Source organism: Nomascus leucogenys, chromosome X (assembly GCF_006542625.1).
Source record: "Nomascus leucogenys isolate Asia chromosome X, Asia_NLE_v1, whole genome shotgun sequence".
NCBI lineage: Eukaryota > Metazoa > Chordata > Mammalia > Primates > Hylobatidae > Nomascus > Nomascus leucogenys.
Window position 1 is genome coordinate 106,749,960 of NC_044406.1, and position 15,420 is coordinate 106,765,379.

At 40.0% G+C, this 15,420-nt stretch overlaps 1 non-coding gene and 1 pseudogene across 1 annotated transcript; both read right to left on the minus strand.

The window, feature by feature from the left end:
• Positions 1–10,982: 10,982 nt before the first annotated feature.
• LOC115833426 lies at positions 10,983–11,042 on the minus strand. The gene has a single exon (XR_004028858.1). It is a non-coding gene; the product is annotated as a U7 small nuclear RNA (small nuclear RNA).
• A 1,558-nt stretch (positions 11,043–12,600) lies between these two features.
• On the minus strand, positions 12,601–12,650 carry LOC115833432 (annotated as a pseudogene).
• Between the last annotated feature and the right edge of the window lie 2,770 nt (positions 12,651–15,420).

Here is a 15,420-nt window from a genome sequence, read left to right on the forward strand (position 1 = left end):
ATTTGTTTTAAAGGAGAAAGGGAGCGTTCTGGCCGGTTTACAGAGGCTGTGCACTTGCATGCTTATGTGTCCTGAAAAGATCTTCTGTGTATAGGACCTAATTGTAATACATTTAAATGTTAAGTCTCAGCGCAGCATGGTGGCTCACACCTGTAATCCCAGCACTTTGGGAGGTCAAGGTGGGCAGATTACTTGAGGTCAGGAGTTCAAGACCAGCCTGGCCAACATGGTGAAACCCTGTTTCTACTAAAAATACAAAACTTAGCCAGGCATGGTGACAGATGTCTGTAATCTCAGCTATTTGGGAGGCTGAGGCAGGAGAATCACTTGAACCCAGGAGGCAGAGGTTGCAGTGGGCCGAGATTGCACCACTGCACTCCAGCCTGGGCGACAGAGCAAGACTCTGTCTCAAAATAAAATAAAATAAATGTTAAGTCTCCACCCCAAAGTGAAAATGGGTCATATATGCATGTTTGTTCAATATGCATGCATCAAGACCGCCTTCATGAATATTCATAGCTCCTCCTGTAACCTGTTGAATACATATACTTTGCCAACCTCTTTTTTTTTTTTTTGAGACCGAGTCTTGCTCTATCACCCAGGCTGGAGTGCAGTGACGCGATCTCAGCTCACTTCAAGCTCAGCCTCCCGGGTTCATGCCATTCTCCTGCCTCAGCCTCCCGAGTAGCTAGGACTACAGGTGCCCGCCAACACGCCCGGCTAATTTTTTGTATTTTTAGTAGAAATGGGGTTTCACCGTGTCAGCCAGGATGGTCTCGATCTCCTGACCTCGTGATCCGCCTGCCTCAGCCTCCCAAAGTGCTGGGATTACAGGCGTGATACTTTGCCAACCTCTTTAAGATAAAGCTCCTACCCCAACCCTTCCTCCTTCCAAGTACTACCTGTCTCTGGTCTTGGCTGGAGGCTGTGTTTTCCAGCCTGCGGGATGGCCATTTTGCAGGCTGTAACTTTTTATAAGAAATAAAGTCTCCTCTCCTCTAAATTTATAAATTGTGTGTTTTCTAAAGATAACAGTAAGTTCAGTAACAAAGTTTAATGCTGAATATAAAATGACTTGGGTTTTTTTCAGGGATAATAGGAACACAAATTTTAGCAGAGAAAGAATGTGTTAAAAATAATGTTCTTAGTTAAGAAACTTATGGAGCAAAAATATCCTTGGGATTGGTTGTAGTGCACATGTAATTGATAATTGCATCCATGCATCCAAACAAGCTGTAACACTGTATCTATCAAATGATAGATATTCTATTTGCTATGCTCATGCATATGCAATCCCAGCAATTTGGGAGGCTGAGACAGGAGGATTGCTTGAGCCTAAGAGTTCGAGACCAGGCTGAGCATATAGTGAGACCCCCATCACTACAGAAAATTTAAAAATTAGCTGGGCATAGTGGCATGTGCCCGTTGTCCCAGATACTCATGCGTCTGAGGTAGCAGGATTGCTCGAGCCCGGGAGGTTGAGGTTGCAAGGAATTGTTGTCATTAGGCCACTGCACTGTGTCCTGGAAGACAGAGTAAGGCTCTGCTTTAATTTTTTTTTTTTTTTTTTGCTGGGCTCGGTTGCTCACGCTTGTAATCCCAGCACTTTGGGAGGCTGAGGCGGGCGGATTACCTGAGCTCAGGAGTTCAAGACCAGCCTGGCCAACTTGATGGAACCCCATCTCTACCAAAAATATAGAAATTAGTCAGGCGTGGTGGCGTGTGCCTGTAGTCCCAGCTACTCGAACCTGGGAGGTGGAGGTTGCAGTGAGCCGAGATGGCTCCACTGCACTTCAGCCTGGGCGACAGAACAAGACTCCATCTCAAAAAAAAAAAAAAATGTGAAGAAAGTTTTTGAAGGGCTCCTTTGATAGTGCACCTAAGTGTCCTAAAATAGGTACTGACTTTTTTTTTTTTTTTTTACAAAGATTGGGTTATTTTGTTGAACATCAGTAGGTAATATTTAATCAAAATATTCAACAAATAGAGCGCCTAAAAATCTTTGGCTTTTGAAGCTTTTAGCAAATTGCAGTTATTGAAAACAAAGCCTGAAAAACAGAAAGGCATCAAAATGTATCCCTCAAAAAAGGATTGAAACAAACTAGAGCTGTAATAGTGAACAATGAACAAACAGGATTTAACTGTGAAATTCTATAATTGTGCTTTGGAATATGTTGACTTGAGAGAAAGCACTTGACATGTTGATAGTGCTCTTTTTTTTTTAGTTGAATACATTTAATTTGATAATATTTTAATTTGGCAGATTTCTATTCTGTACCTGAATGGAATGAAATTGAGAAGGCCTATGATTTTCAGCATCCACATTTGGCAAAATTTTCAAAAGAAACATAGAGACAACTTTTTACATGAGTTTTGTCTTGTGAAAATATTCATTGAAGAATGACATTTTGAATAGAGGGTTTCTGTAAGAATATTTGAGATGAAATAATTACCCATTTTAATTTTTTAAAGTGTAATTGCGAGTCTGGGGGAGGTAGCTTACACCCGTAATCCCAGCACTTTGGGATACAAAGGTGTGAGGATCAATTAAGGCCAGGAATTTGAGACCAGCCTGGGCAACATAAAGAAATCGTGTCTCTACAGCAACAGCAACAACATATTATAAAACAAAAGTAGGTAGGCATGGTGGCACACACCTGTAGTTCTAGCTACTCAGGAGGCTGAGGCGTGAAGATTGCTTGAGCATAGGAGTTCGAGGTTGCTATGAGCCATGATTACACCACTGCACTTCGGCCTGGGGGACAAAACAACACTCCATCTCAAAAAAAATAATAATAATAATTGTGACTAAGTATGCTATGGTTAAGATGTACACCATTTATTGAACTTGAGGTGCAGGGTACTCACCTCAATACTATCTCAGCACCTGCAGACATAGTATTTTCTAAATTAAAAATAGTGTGGTTTACAGATACGAGATAATTGAAGGTATGAACAATTTCAAATTTCTTAACCATAAAATGCAAATTTTTCTCTTTTATAAAGACAAGTTTTCACTATGTTGCTCAGGCTGGTCTCAAACTCCTGGGCTCAGGTGATCAGTCCTCCTGGGCCTCCCAAAGTGTTGGGATTACAGGCATGAGCCACCTCACCCAGACTAAAATGCAAGTTTAAAAATGATTGCAGACTATTTTATTTTAAAGTTTAAAAATAACAAAATCAGCCGAGCATGGTAGCTTATACCTGTAATCCCAGCACTTTGGGAGGTGGAGGCAGGCGGATCACTTGAGGCCAGGAGTTTGAGACCAGCCTAGCTAATATGGTGAAACCCCGTCTTTATTAAAAATACAAAAATTAGCCTGGCGTGGTGGCGTGTGCCTGTAATCCCAGCTACTTGGAAGGCTGAGGAAGGAGAACTGCTCAAACAGGGGAGGCAGAGGTTGCTGTGAGCGGAGATTGCACCACTGCACTTTAGCCTGGGTGACAGAGCAAGACTCTGTTTCAAAAAAACACAATAAAATAAAAATAACAAAATCATATTGAAACAATACCTTCTTCACAAAAATACCAGTGATGCATTATAAGACAGGACTAAGAAACTGATTAGACTATGTGAATGTATACCAATAATAATTACTCCTGCTATTCGAAAATTTTCAGATAATCAATATAAAAAACATTTTGCTTTAATATACACAGATGAATGTTATCTTTGTTTTTTAAATAAAGATTTTACTTTTGACAACAGTTTTTGCACACTAATATAATAAGATCAATTTTTGGTACAAAATAAATATTTCAGAAAAGTTATATAGTTGGTTTCAGAGCTCTCCACTCAAAAGCGCATCAGCTTGGACAAGAAGTTATGTGGTCACCTTAACTATAGCATACTTAGCATATTAGCTTTTGCAGCAGACAGCCTGGATTTTAATCCCAGTTCTAACACTTAGTAGTTTTGTGACTTTAAACTATTCAATCACTCTCATACTAAGTTTCCTCATCTTTGGTTTGTTTTTTTTTTTGAGACGGAGTCTCACTGTGTCGCCCAGGCTGGAGTGCAGTGGTGTGATGTTAGCTCACTGCAACCTCTTCCTCCTGGGTTCAAGCAATTCTCCTGCCTCAGCCTCCCAAGTAGCTGGGACTAAAGGTGTGCACCACCATGTCCAGCTAATTTTTGTTTGTATGTTTTGTTTTTAAGATGGTCTCTCACTCTGTTGCCCAGGCTGGAGTGCAGTGGTGTGATCTCGGCTCACTGCAACCTCTACCTCCTGGATTCAAGCAATTCTCCTGCCTCAGCCTCCCAAATAGCTGGATTTCAGGTGTGTGCCACCACACCCAGCTAATTTTTTTTTTTTTTTTTGTATTTTTAGTAGACACAGTGTTTCACCATGTTGGCCAGGCTGATTTTGAACTCCTAACCTCAAGTGATCTGCCTGCCTCGGTCTCCCAAAGTGCTAGGATTAAAGGAGTGAGCCACTGCACCCGGTCATAATTTTTGTATTTTTAGTAGAGACAGGGTTTCACCATGTTGGCCAGGCTGGTTTCCAACCCCTGACCTCAGGTGATCGGCCCGCCTTGGCCTCAAGTTTCCTCATCTTTAAAATGGTGATGGTAATAATATAAATTCTCTCAGTGGTTTGTTGCAAGGATGAAATGAAATAATGTTTATAAGGCACTTGGTACAGTGCCTTGGAATGTTGCGCTCTCAGTAAACATGAACTATTATCATTGCTGTTGTTATTATGATTAAGAGGCTATATTCATGATTATTGTTAGATTTTCCTTACCATTGACTTGGCGTCCTAACAGCACATTAGTTGCCTGGCCTTGTCTTTATCTAGCAAAGGGATCCAGTGATCAGGAAGATTTGCCAAATTAAATGGTGGCATAGACCAGCATTGGCTTGTCTTGTCTTTTTTTATTTTTTTCTTCATTTTTTTTTCTTTTTTTTTTGAGACAGAGTCTTGCTCTGTCACCCAGGCTGGAGTGCAGTGGCACAATCTCAGCTCACTGCAACCTCCGCCTCCCAGGTTCAAGCAATTCTCTTGCCTCAGCCTCCTGAGTAGCTGGGATTACAGGTGTGCACCACCACACCTGGCTAATGTTTGTCTTTTTAGTAGAGACGGGGTTTTGCCATGTTGGCCAGACTTAGACCAGCATTTTCAAAATTATTTTTTCTCAGAATACTGCAAGAATACTACAACATTGCAAGGATACTGCATTATTGCAGAATCCTGCAAGGTGCTCTGTCAGCAAAAGGTTCTGTTGTCAACTGGTGTTGGGAAACTATAGACATGTGTTGTAAACTCATAGTACATATTTAGCACTGTAAAATCTCTCCAAGGTCCTGCAATAAACACTTTTATTTTGCTTACCCCTCATTTTCCAAATTTATTTGATAATGTAGCCTCTCCTCCCCTCTCTCTTTTGTGTGCGTGTGATGCCTTCAACATAATAGAGAGTATTCTACAAAACATTTTGCAAAACATCGATCTAATATAACATTTTCATTTTAAAAATGAGAGGCTCAACTGAGAGAAAGACTTTCCCAAGGCCACGCAGTAATAGTGGATATGTAGACCTAGATGCTAGGGCTGCAAATCCTTGTGCTTTTTCTTTTAGGAAAGTCTCTTTGTATGTAATAATCTTTGTGCACGGATACATTAATGTGGGCTGTATATTGATAAATAGGTGTGTGATACCTTTGACATTTCAAGGACAAGGACATTTTATAATAGCCAGAGGGTTTTATTTTATTTTATTACTTTTTGAGTGGAGTCTGGCTCTGCCACCCAGGCCGGAGCGCAGTGGCATGATCTTGGCTCACTGCAACCTCCGCCTCCCGGGTTCAAGCGATTCTCCTGCCTCAGTCTCCTGATTAGCTGGAATTACAGGCGTGCACTACCACGCCCGGCTAATTTTTGTATTTTTAGTAGAGGCGGTGTTTCACCATTTTGCCCAGGCTGGTCTCGAACTGCTAACCTCAGGTGATCCCTCACCTCGGCCTCCCAAAGTGCTGGGATTACAGGCGTGAGCCACCGCGCCCAGCCGGGTTTTTTTTAATTGTGAAACCTACCGTTGTAACAACCTCCATGCTCTCTGGGACTGAAGGTTTCCGCTCATAGCCAACAGGCAGGGACCACAGACCGCAGTAATGGAAAATGGTCTCTTGAACTGACACCAGATGAATGCCAGAGGGCGCTCTTTCCTAAGCGGTACCAATTTAGAGACCCTAAGCAGGAAGGCACAAAACCAACAAGTTTCAAGGAGACAGAGGAAGAGAGAAAACACTGTCTCTGGAGGAAGTATAATAATGTTTAAGATATAAAGCCATGGACGAGAAGTTAGAAAAGAAAGAGAGACAGAATAGCACTATATCAATATATAAAACAGCTTCGTAATCAACAAAACTAAGATTATAAACCAGGCGCCGTGGCTCAGGTCCGTAATCCCAGCACTTTAGGAGGCCGAGGCGGGCAGATCACTTGAAGCTAGGATTTCTAGATCAGCCTGGGCAACATAGCAAAACACCGTCTCCACCAAAAATACAAAAATTAGCCAGGCGTGGTGGCGCACGCCTGTAATTCCAGCTACTTGGGAGGTTGAGGCAGGAGAATCGCTTGAACCCAGAAGGCAGAGGTTTCAGTAAGCCGAGATCACGCCACTGCATTCCAGCCTGGGCGACAGAGCAAGACTGTCACAAAAACAAACAAACAAACAAAAACGAAGATTATAAACAAAAACATGTAAATGCAAAAAAAGTTTTTAATGCATAGGAATGATAAAAAGCCAACATGAAATTATATATATAATTGCATATTATAAATAATTATAATTAAATAAGTATGTAATTAATTTTATATTATAATTGTATAATATATGCACACATACATATAACCTGTACAAATCTATGAAACCACCAAGTCTCCAACAGCCAAAATGTCAAGTTCATATTTAGAGGAAAAATATAGAAATAATTGCTAAGGACCTCATTTCTAAAAAATAAGAAAAGAACAGAAATTCCTGATACTTATTGAGCACATATTATGTATTTGGTACCTTATGTCCACTTTTGACACTTAAGCTTATGAGGTAGTTCTTATTAGAATACCGTCCTCATTTTTCTGGGTTTTTTTCAACAGGGTCTTTGTCGCCCAGACTGGGTGCAGTGGCGTGACCATGGTTCATAGCAATCTCGAACTCCTGAGCTCAAGCAATCCTCTTGCCTCAGCCTCCTGAGTAGCTAGGACTAGAGGCATGTGCCGCTATGCCTGGTTAATTTAAAAAAGGAAATTTTAGAGGTGGGGTCTTGCTATGTTGCCCAGACTGGTCTGGAACCCCTGGCCTCAAGTAATCTTCCCATCTCAGCCTTCCAAAGTGCTGGGATTATAGGTGTGAGCCACCGTGCCCGGCCTTGTCCTCATTTTACACATGAGGAAACTGAAGCTTAAAGGCTTATGTAACTTGTCCAAGTTCACAGTGCTAAGTGAAAGAGACAGCTGAGACTTCCAGGTCTTCTTCCAGAGGACCCAACTACTCCCTGCTTCTTTCCCATGGCTTATAAAGCCCTGTGTGGCCTGGTTTCCACTTACCTCTCCAGCCTTCCTCATCACTCAGCTCTCTGAAAAGACCATGTTCCCTGCCTAGGACCCACTTCCCTGCATCTTTGCCTGATTCAATGTTACCCGTCCTACTGGCTCAGCTTAGACATCACTTCCTTCAGGAAGTCTTCTCTGTTCTCCAAGCCTGGATTAGGTGACTTTTCTTTGTGGGTGTTCGGCTCCCCATCATCTCACCACACTGTATGGCAACTGTCCACTTCCTGATCTGTGTCCTCTGTTAGACTGGGAATTTGGGGAGAGCAGAGACTAGATTTGGCTTGCTCCCCACTGCGTTTCCCAATCCTGGCACAATGCCTGCCACGTAGTAAGTTCTCTATACACAGAGACTCCTCTGCTTAAAACATTTCTTAGAGGACCACATGTGAAGAGCAAATGTCATCAACTCTGCCACCAGCAGATGGTTATTGGCTGCCATTTTGGTCTCTGGCGTTGGTGGTTCATCAGGCATGTTTGCTGTGATTTTGCTTATGTTTGAGTAGTTTAATGAACGTTATTAACATATTATATATCCGATACATATAAAGAGTGTTGAAAGTCCCAGTAAGAAGTGACATAGGGTTACAATAGAAATGAAATTAGAGCCGGGTGCAAAGGCTCAGGCCTGTAATCCCAGCAGGTTGGGAAGCCGAGGTTGGAGGATTGCTTAAACCCAGGAGTTTGAGACCAGCCTGAGCAACATAATGAGACCCCATCTCTACGAACCATTTTTTTTTAAATTAGCTGGGCATGGGTCGGGCGCGGTGGCTCACGCCTGTAATTCCAGCACTTTGGGAGGCCGAGGTGGGTGGATCACGAGGTCAGGAGTTTGAGACCAGCCTGGCCAACATAATGAAACCACACCTCCACTAAAAATACAAAAATTAGCTGGTCATGGTGGCACGTGCCTGTAGTCCCAGCTACTCGGGAGGCTGAGGCAGAATCGCTTGAAACCAGGAGGTGGAGGTTGCAGTGAGCCGAGATCGTGCCACTACACTCCAGCCTGGGAGACAGAGAGAGACGCCGTCTCAAAAAAAAAAAAAAATTAGCTGGGCATGATGGCATACGCCTATTGTCTCAGCTACTTGAGAGGCTGAGGTAGGAGGATCACTTGAGCCCAAGAGGCTGAGGCTGCAGTGAGTCATGTTTACGACACTGCACTCCAGCCTGGGTGACAAAGTGACCCTGTCTCTCAGAAAAAAATAAAAAAAAAGAAAAGAGAAATAAATGAAATTAGAAATAAATAAATATGAAAATTATCAGGATTGTACAAAATATATATGAATAGTTAAAAGTAGTAAACGTTCTAATGGACGAACACTAAATCATGCAGCGTGTGAAGAAAGCTGCATCAATGAAGGTCAAAAACATCTATAAGAACCATATATTTTGACTGGGGAAATGCGTGTCTTAGGCTAATTTCCAGAGCACTTATTTTTGGCTGGTCAAGGTGGAGTTAGAGGTCTCTGTCCACTTTCCAAAAGTATTTTTTTTAATCTTTTATGACACAGGATGGCCCTGAATTTCTCCAAAATCTATTACTGTGACATCTTGAATTTAAAGATGTTATGGCAAAGAGCTAAAATAATCAATGTTTATGAAGGAGGGTCACATCTAAAAAATAAAACAAAAGACAACACAGAAAATTCCTCCTGTTGTGTATCCCCTTGCCCCATTTCTATAGGATTTTAGAAGGTATTATCTAGATTTTGCAATGTATTACTATCTCCTGAATGCCTATTACAGATCAGGCACTTTTATTTTATTTATTTATTTATTTTTCAGACGAAGTTTCGCTCTGTCACCCAGGCTGCAGTGCAGTGGCATGATCTTGGCTCGCTGCAACCTCCGCCTTTGGGTTCAAGCCATTCTGTTGCTTCAGCCTCCGGAGTAGCTGAGATTACAGGCAAGAGCCACCATGTCTGGCTAGTTTTTGTATTTTTAGCAGAGATAGGGTTTCACCATGTTGGCCAGGCTGGTCTCGAACTCCTGGCCTCAGGTGATCCGCCCACCTCGGCTTCTCAAAGTGCTGGGATTACAGGTGTGAGCCACCGTGCCTGGCCTAGGTCAGGCACTTCTAAACATTTTTTTCATTTCATTCACACATCCCTGTGAGACAGATACTATCTTATTTTACAGACTGGGAAACTAGGACCCTGAAAAGTTAAGTAACTTTCCCAAAGTCACACAACTAGAAAGTGTTTGTGTTGGAATTGGAAGGATCCAATATGCTCCTTACAGTCCACCAGCCTTCCTCTATTATCTAATTTCATTCTCATAACAATCATGTGAATGAAGTTAAGAAAATTATTCCCCCACTTCTCAGATGAAAACAGTGAAACCCAGGAATGTTCACGGTTTCACTAAGTAGTGAGTAGAGATAGACGTGAACTCACATCTTGTGTCCCTAGGTCCAGTGCTCTCTCCAGGTCACCATATCTTTATTTCTTCATTGGTTGGTTAAAGGCCAGTGGTTGGAGCTTTTCCAGGGATTAGTCCTTCTTAGTGGCTGTGGAGTATGTGCCTGAGGTAGGGAGGAACTGGCCTGCTCTGTTGTTGGGATAAGGGAAGGAACAGCAGATACCCCACTAGAAGAAATGTTAGAGGATGTCCTTCATGATAACAGATGAAAATCAGGATCTACACAAAGGAATGAAGAGCACTGGATATGGTAACTACATTGGTAAAATGCACAAGATTTTTTTCTTATAATTTAAATCTTTATAAGATATTTGACTTGAAACAAAAATAACGTTGTATTGTGCAGTTTATAACATATAGAAAAAATGCATGGCAACAATAGTGGTATGGTTTGAATGTGCTTCATTCAAAATTCATGGTGAAACTTAATCTCCACTGTGGTGGTATTAAGAGGTGGGGTTTTTGGGGAAATGATTAAGTCATGAGGGCTTTGGCCTCATGAATGGATTAATGCCATATAAAAGGTCTGGGATGGGAGAGGTGGCTCACACCTGTAATCCCAGCACTTTGGGAGGCTGAGGCAGGTGGATCACTTGACTCCAGGAATTCAAGACCAGCCTGGCCAACATGGCGAAACCCTGTCTCTATAAAAAATGCAAAAATTAGCCAGGTGTGGTGGTGTGCACCTGTGGTCCCAGTTAGGAAGCTGCAGCAGGAGGATCGCTGGAGCCTGGGAGGTTGAGGCTGCAGTGAGCCGTGATAGTGCCACTGCACTCTAGCCTTGGTGACAGAGTGAGACCCCGCTTCCAAAACAAACAAACAAAAAGAAGGTGGACTGTAACAGGTTAAAGATGTATTACTATAAAACCTAAAGCAACCAGTAAAATAACGAAACAAAGAGTTATATTTAATAAGCCAACAAAGGCAATAAAATAGAATCATTAAAATGCTCAATTCATACTAATTTATTACTTTTTCCTTTTTTTCTTTTTCCTTTTATGTGGAGGTTTTCTGGTTTTCCAGAAAACCTGCTAGACAAATTCTAAAAGGGCTGTAACACTGAATTTTTCCTTTCTTGAATCATGCTTTTGCCCTAAATCCCATAGATTTTCTCCTATATTTTTTCTAAAAGTGTTATAGTTTTACATTTTACATCTAAGTCTGTGGCCCACTTTGAGTTATTTTTTTTATACGGTGTGAGATTTAGATTGAAGTTCATTTTATTTTGCTTACGGTTGTCCAATTTTGCCAACACCATTTGTTAAAAGGGCTATCGTTTCTCCATTGATTTGCTGTTGTATCTTTGTCAAAAATCAGTTGGAATAGCAAACTATATGTTACATGTACTTTGCTATAATAAAAAAAGAAGAAAAAAAACAGATGGGTTCTTTCTTCTGTTGCATTGATCTGTATATCTATATTTCCACCAATATCACATGGTCTTTATTACTGTAACTACATATTAGGGCTTAATATCAAATACAGTAATTCCTCCCACTTTATTCTTCTTTTTCAAGAATAAGCTTGTCTATTTCTCAAAAAGCTTTGCTGGGATTTTGATAGGAATTGCATTACATCTATAGATCAGTTTGGGAAGAATTGCTATCTTTATTATGTTGTGTATTCTAATCCATAAATATGCTATGGCACTCCATTTATTTCAGTCTTCTTTGATCTCTTTCATTAGTATTTTGTAATTTTCACCATACAGATCCTGTATGTGTTTTGTTAAGTTTATATCTAAGTGTGTACTGTTCTTCGGAACAATTGTAAATGGTATAGTGTTTTTCATTTTGGTTTCCACATGCTCTCTGTTAATATATAGAAATGCATTTGGCTTTTGCACGTTAATCTTGAATCCTGCAACCTTTCAAGCTCACCTATTAGTTGTAGAGGATTTTTTGTTGTTTATTTGCTTGGTAGATTTATTAGGCTTTTCTATATAGAAAAGCATGCCATCTTCAGGTAAGGACAGATTTATTCTTCCTTTCTAATCGGTATTCTTTTTATTTCTTTTTCTTGTCTTATTGTGTTGTGTTTCCAGTACTATGTTGAATGAGTGATGAGAGTGAACATCCATGCCTGGTTTCTGAACAGGTGGAAGCCAGTTACTCTTTCACCATTAACTGTGATGTTAGTTGTAGGGTTTTTGTAGATGCCTTTTATCAAGTTAAGGTAGTTCCCCTATCATGCTAACTTGCTGAAAGGTTGTTTTTTTTTTTAAATATAAATGGGTGTTGGATTTTGTCAAATGTTTTCTGTGTCAATGAATATGATAATACGATTTTCTTTCTTGAGCCTATCGATATGGTGAATTACATTGGTTTTTGAGTATTGAACCACCCTTGAATACAGGCATACCTTGTTTTACTGTGCTTTGCAGATATTATGTTTTTTACATATTGAAGATTTGTAGCAACCCTGCATTGAGCAAGTCTATCAGTACCATTTTTCCAACAGCATGTGCTCACGTTGTGTCTCTGTGATAGCATGTTTTAACAATAAAATATTTTTTTAAGTATGTACATTGTTTTATAGACATAATGCTGTAGCATACTTAATAGACTACAGTATGGTATCAACATAAGCATTTTATATGCACTCTTTCTCCTTTTTTTGTGAAGGTTTTCCAGAAAACCTGCTAGAAAAATTCTAAAAGCTGTAACACTGATTTTTTCTTTTTGTGACTCACTTTATTGCAATATTTGCTTTATTGGGATGGTCTGGAACTGAACCTGCGTCATCTCCCAGGTATGCCTGTACTGTGATGGCTAATTTTATGTCTCAACTTGACTGACCATGAGTGCTCAGATTAAACGTTATTTCTGAGTCTGTGAGGATGTTTCCAGGTGAGGTTATTATTTGAATCAGTGAACTCAATAAGTAGATTGCCTGCCCCAGTGTGGGTGAGCATGATCCAATTCATTGAGGGCCTGAATAGAACAAGAAGTGGAAAAAGAAGAAAACTGCCCTTTTGCTTCCTGTTTGCTTGCCTGAATTGAGACATCTCATCTCATCTTCTCCAGCCCTTTGGCTGGGATTTATACCACTGGCTCCCTCGTTCTCAAACTTTCAAGCTCAGACTAAATTACACTAACAGTTTTCCTGGGTTTCCAGCTTACAGATGACAGATCATGGGACTTCTCAGCCTCCATAATTCCATGAGCCTATTCCTCAATTCCTTGTGTGTCTCTCTCTCCCTCTTTTTCATCTCCTACTGGTTCTGTTTCTCTAGAGAACCCTGACAAGTACAAATACCTGGAATAAATCCTACTTGATCATGGTGTATAGTCGTTTATATATTATATTTTATTTGCTAATATTTTGTGGAGTAGTTTTTGTGCCTATGTTCATAAGAGATACTGGTCTGTAGCTCCTTCCTCCCTCCCTTCCTCCCTCCCTTCCTTTCTTCTTTCCTTCCTTCCTTCTTTCATTCCTTCCTTCCCTTCCCTCCCTCCTTCCTCCCTTCCTTCCTCCTTCCTCCCTTCCTTCCTCCTTCCCCCTTCCTTCCTCCTTCCCCCTTCCCTTCTCCTCCCTCCTTCCCTTCCCTTTCTCTCCCTCCCTCCCTCTCTTCCTTCCTTCCTTCCTTCCGATACTGTCTTGAATTTTGTATCAGGTTAATAATCGCCTTATAAAATGAGTTGGGAAGTGTTTCCTTCTCTTATTTTCTGGAAGAGATTGTGCAAAATCTTTTTCAAATGTTTGGTAGAATTCTCAGTAAAACTACATGGGCCTGGAGATTTATTTTTTGAGAGCTTTATAGTTATAAACCCGATTTATTTAATGGTTATAGGACTATTCCAATATTGGTTCAGTTTTGATCATTTGTGATTTTGTGGTTTGTGGCCTATAGTTTGTAGAATTGGTTCATTTCTTCTATGTTGTTGAATTTACGAGCATAAAGTTGTTTACAGTATTCCTTTTATTTTTTTTAAATGTTTGTGGGTACAAAGTAGGTATGTGTATTTATGGGTACATGAGATGTTTTGATACAGGCATGCAATGTGAAATTAGCACACCATGGAGAATGAGGTATCCATCCCCTCAAGCATCTATCCACTGAGTTACAAACAATCCAATTACACTCTGAGTTATTTCAAAATGTACAATTATTAGTGACTATAGTCATCCTATTGTGCTATCAAATAGTAGGTTTTATTCATTCTATTTTTTTTGGACCCATTAACCATTCCCACCTCCCCACCAGGCCCCCGCTACGCTTCCCAGCCTCTGGTAATCATCCTTCTACTCTTTATGTCCATTAGTTCAATTGTTTTCATTTTTAGACCCCACAAATAACTGAGAACATGTGATGTTAGTTTTCCAGGGCCTGGGTTATTTCACTTAACATAATAACCTCCAGTTCCATCCATGTGATTGCAAATGACAGGATCTCATTCTTTTTATGGCTTAATAGTATTCCATTGTGTATCTGTACCACATTTCTTTATCCAGTCATCTGTTGATGGACACTTAGGTTACTTCCAAATCTTAGCTGTTGTAAACACTGCGTCGAGAAACATAGGAGTGCAGATATCTCTTTAATATACTGATTTCCTTTCTTTGGGGTATATACCCAGCAGTGGAATTGCTGGATCATATGGTAGCTCAATTTTTAGCTATTTGAGAAACCTCCAAACTGTTCTCCATAGTGATTGTACTAATTTACATTCCCACCAACAGTGTACAAGGGTTCCCTTTTGTCCACATCCTCGCCAGCATTTGTTATTGCCTGTCTTTTGGATATAAGCTATTTTAACTGCGGTGAGATGATATTCCATTGTCGTTTTGATTTGCATTTCTCTGATGACCAGTGACGTTGAGCACCTTTTCATATGCCTGTTTGCCATTTATATGTCTTATGAGAAATGTCTATTCAAATCTTTTGCCCATTTTTTAATAGATTATATTTATTCTTAGAGTTGTTTGAACTCCTTATATACTTTGGTTATTAATCCCTGGTCACATGGGCAGTTTGCAAATATTTTCTCCCATTCTGTGGGTTGTCTCTTCATTTTATTGATATTAGGTAAAGCAAATCATCTCATATGTGTCCTCAAATATTATAAACATTTTTAAATTTTAAAAAAGTAATTTAGTTTTAAATTTTTAAAAATTTAAATAAATGGTATCACAGTGGATGTATTTTCCCGTGCTTTTTTGCACATCATTGTTTTAGACATTTATCTGTGTTGACACATATAGTACTAATTCAACTGTTATATAACACTGTATTTTATAAATGTAACACAATTCATCCATTCTGTTGAACACTCATAGCTTGTTTCCATTTTTTTCTCATTACAGACAATACAGAAATAAACATTCTTGTAGATTTCTCTTCAAACATAGTGTGAGATGTATATCCTAAGATTAGAATTACTCAGTCATAAGATGTGGGCAGCTTTGATCTTACTAAATATTACTATTGCTTTTCAAA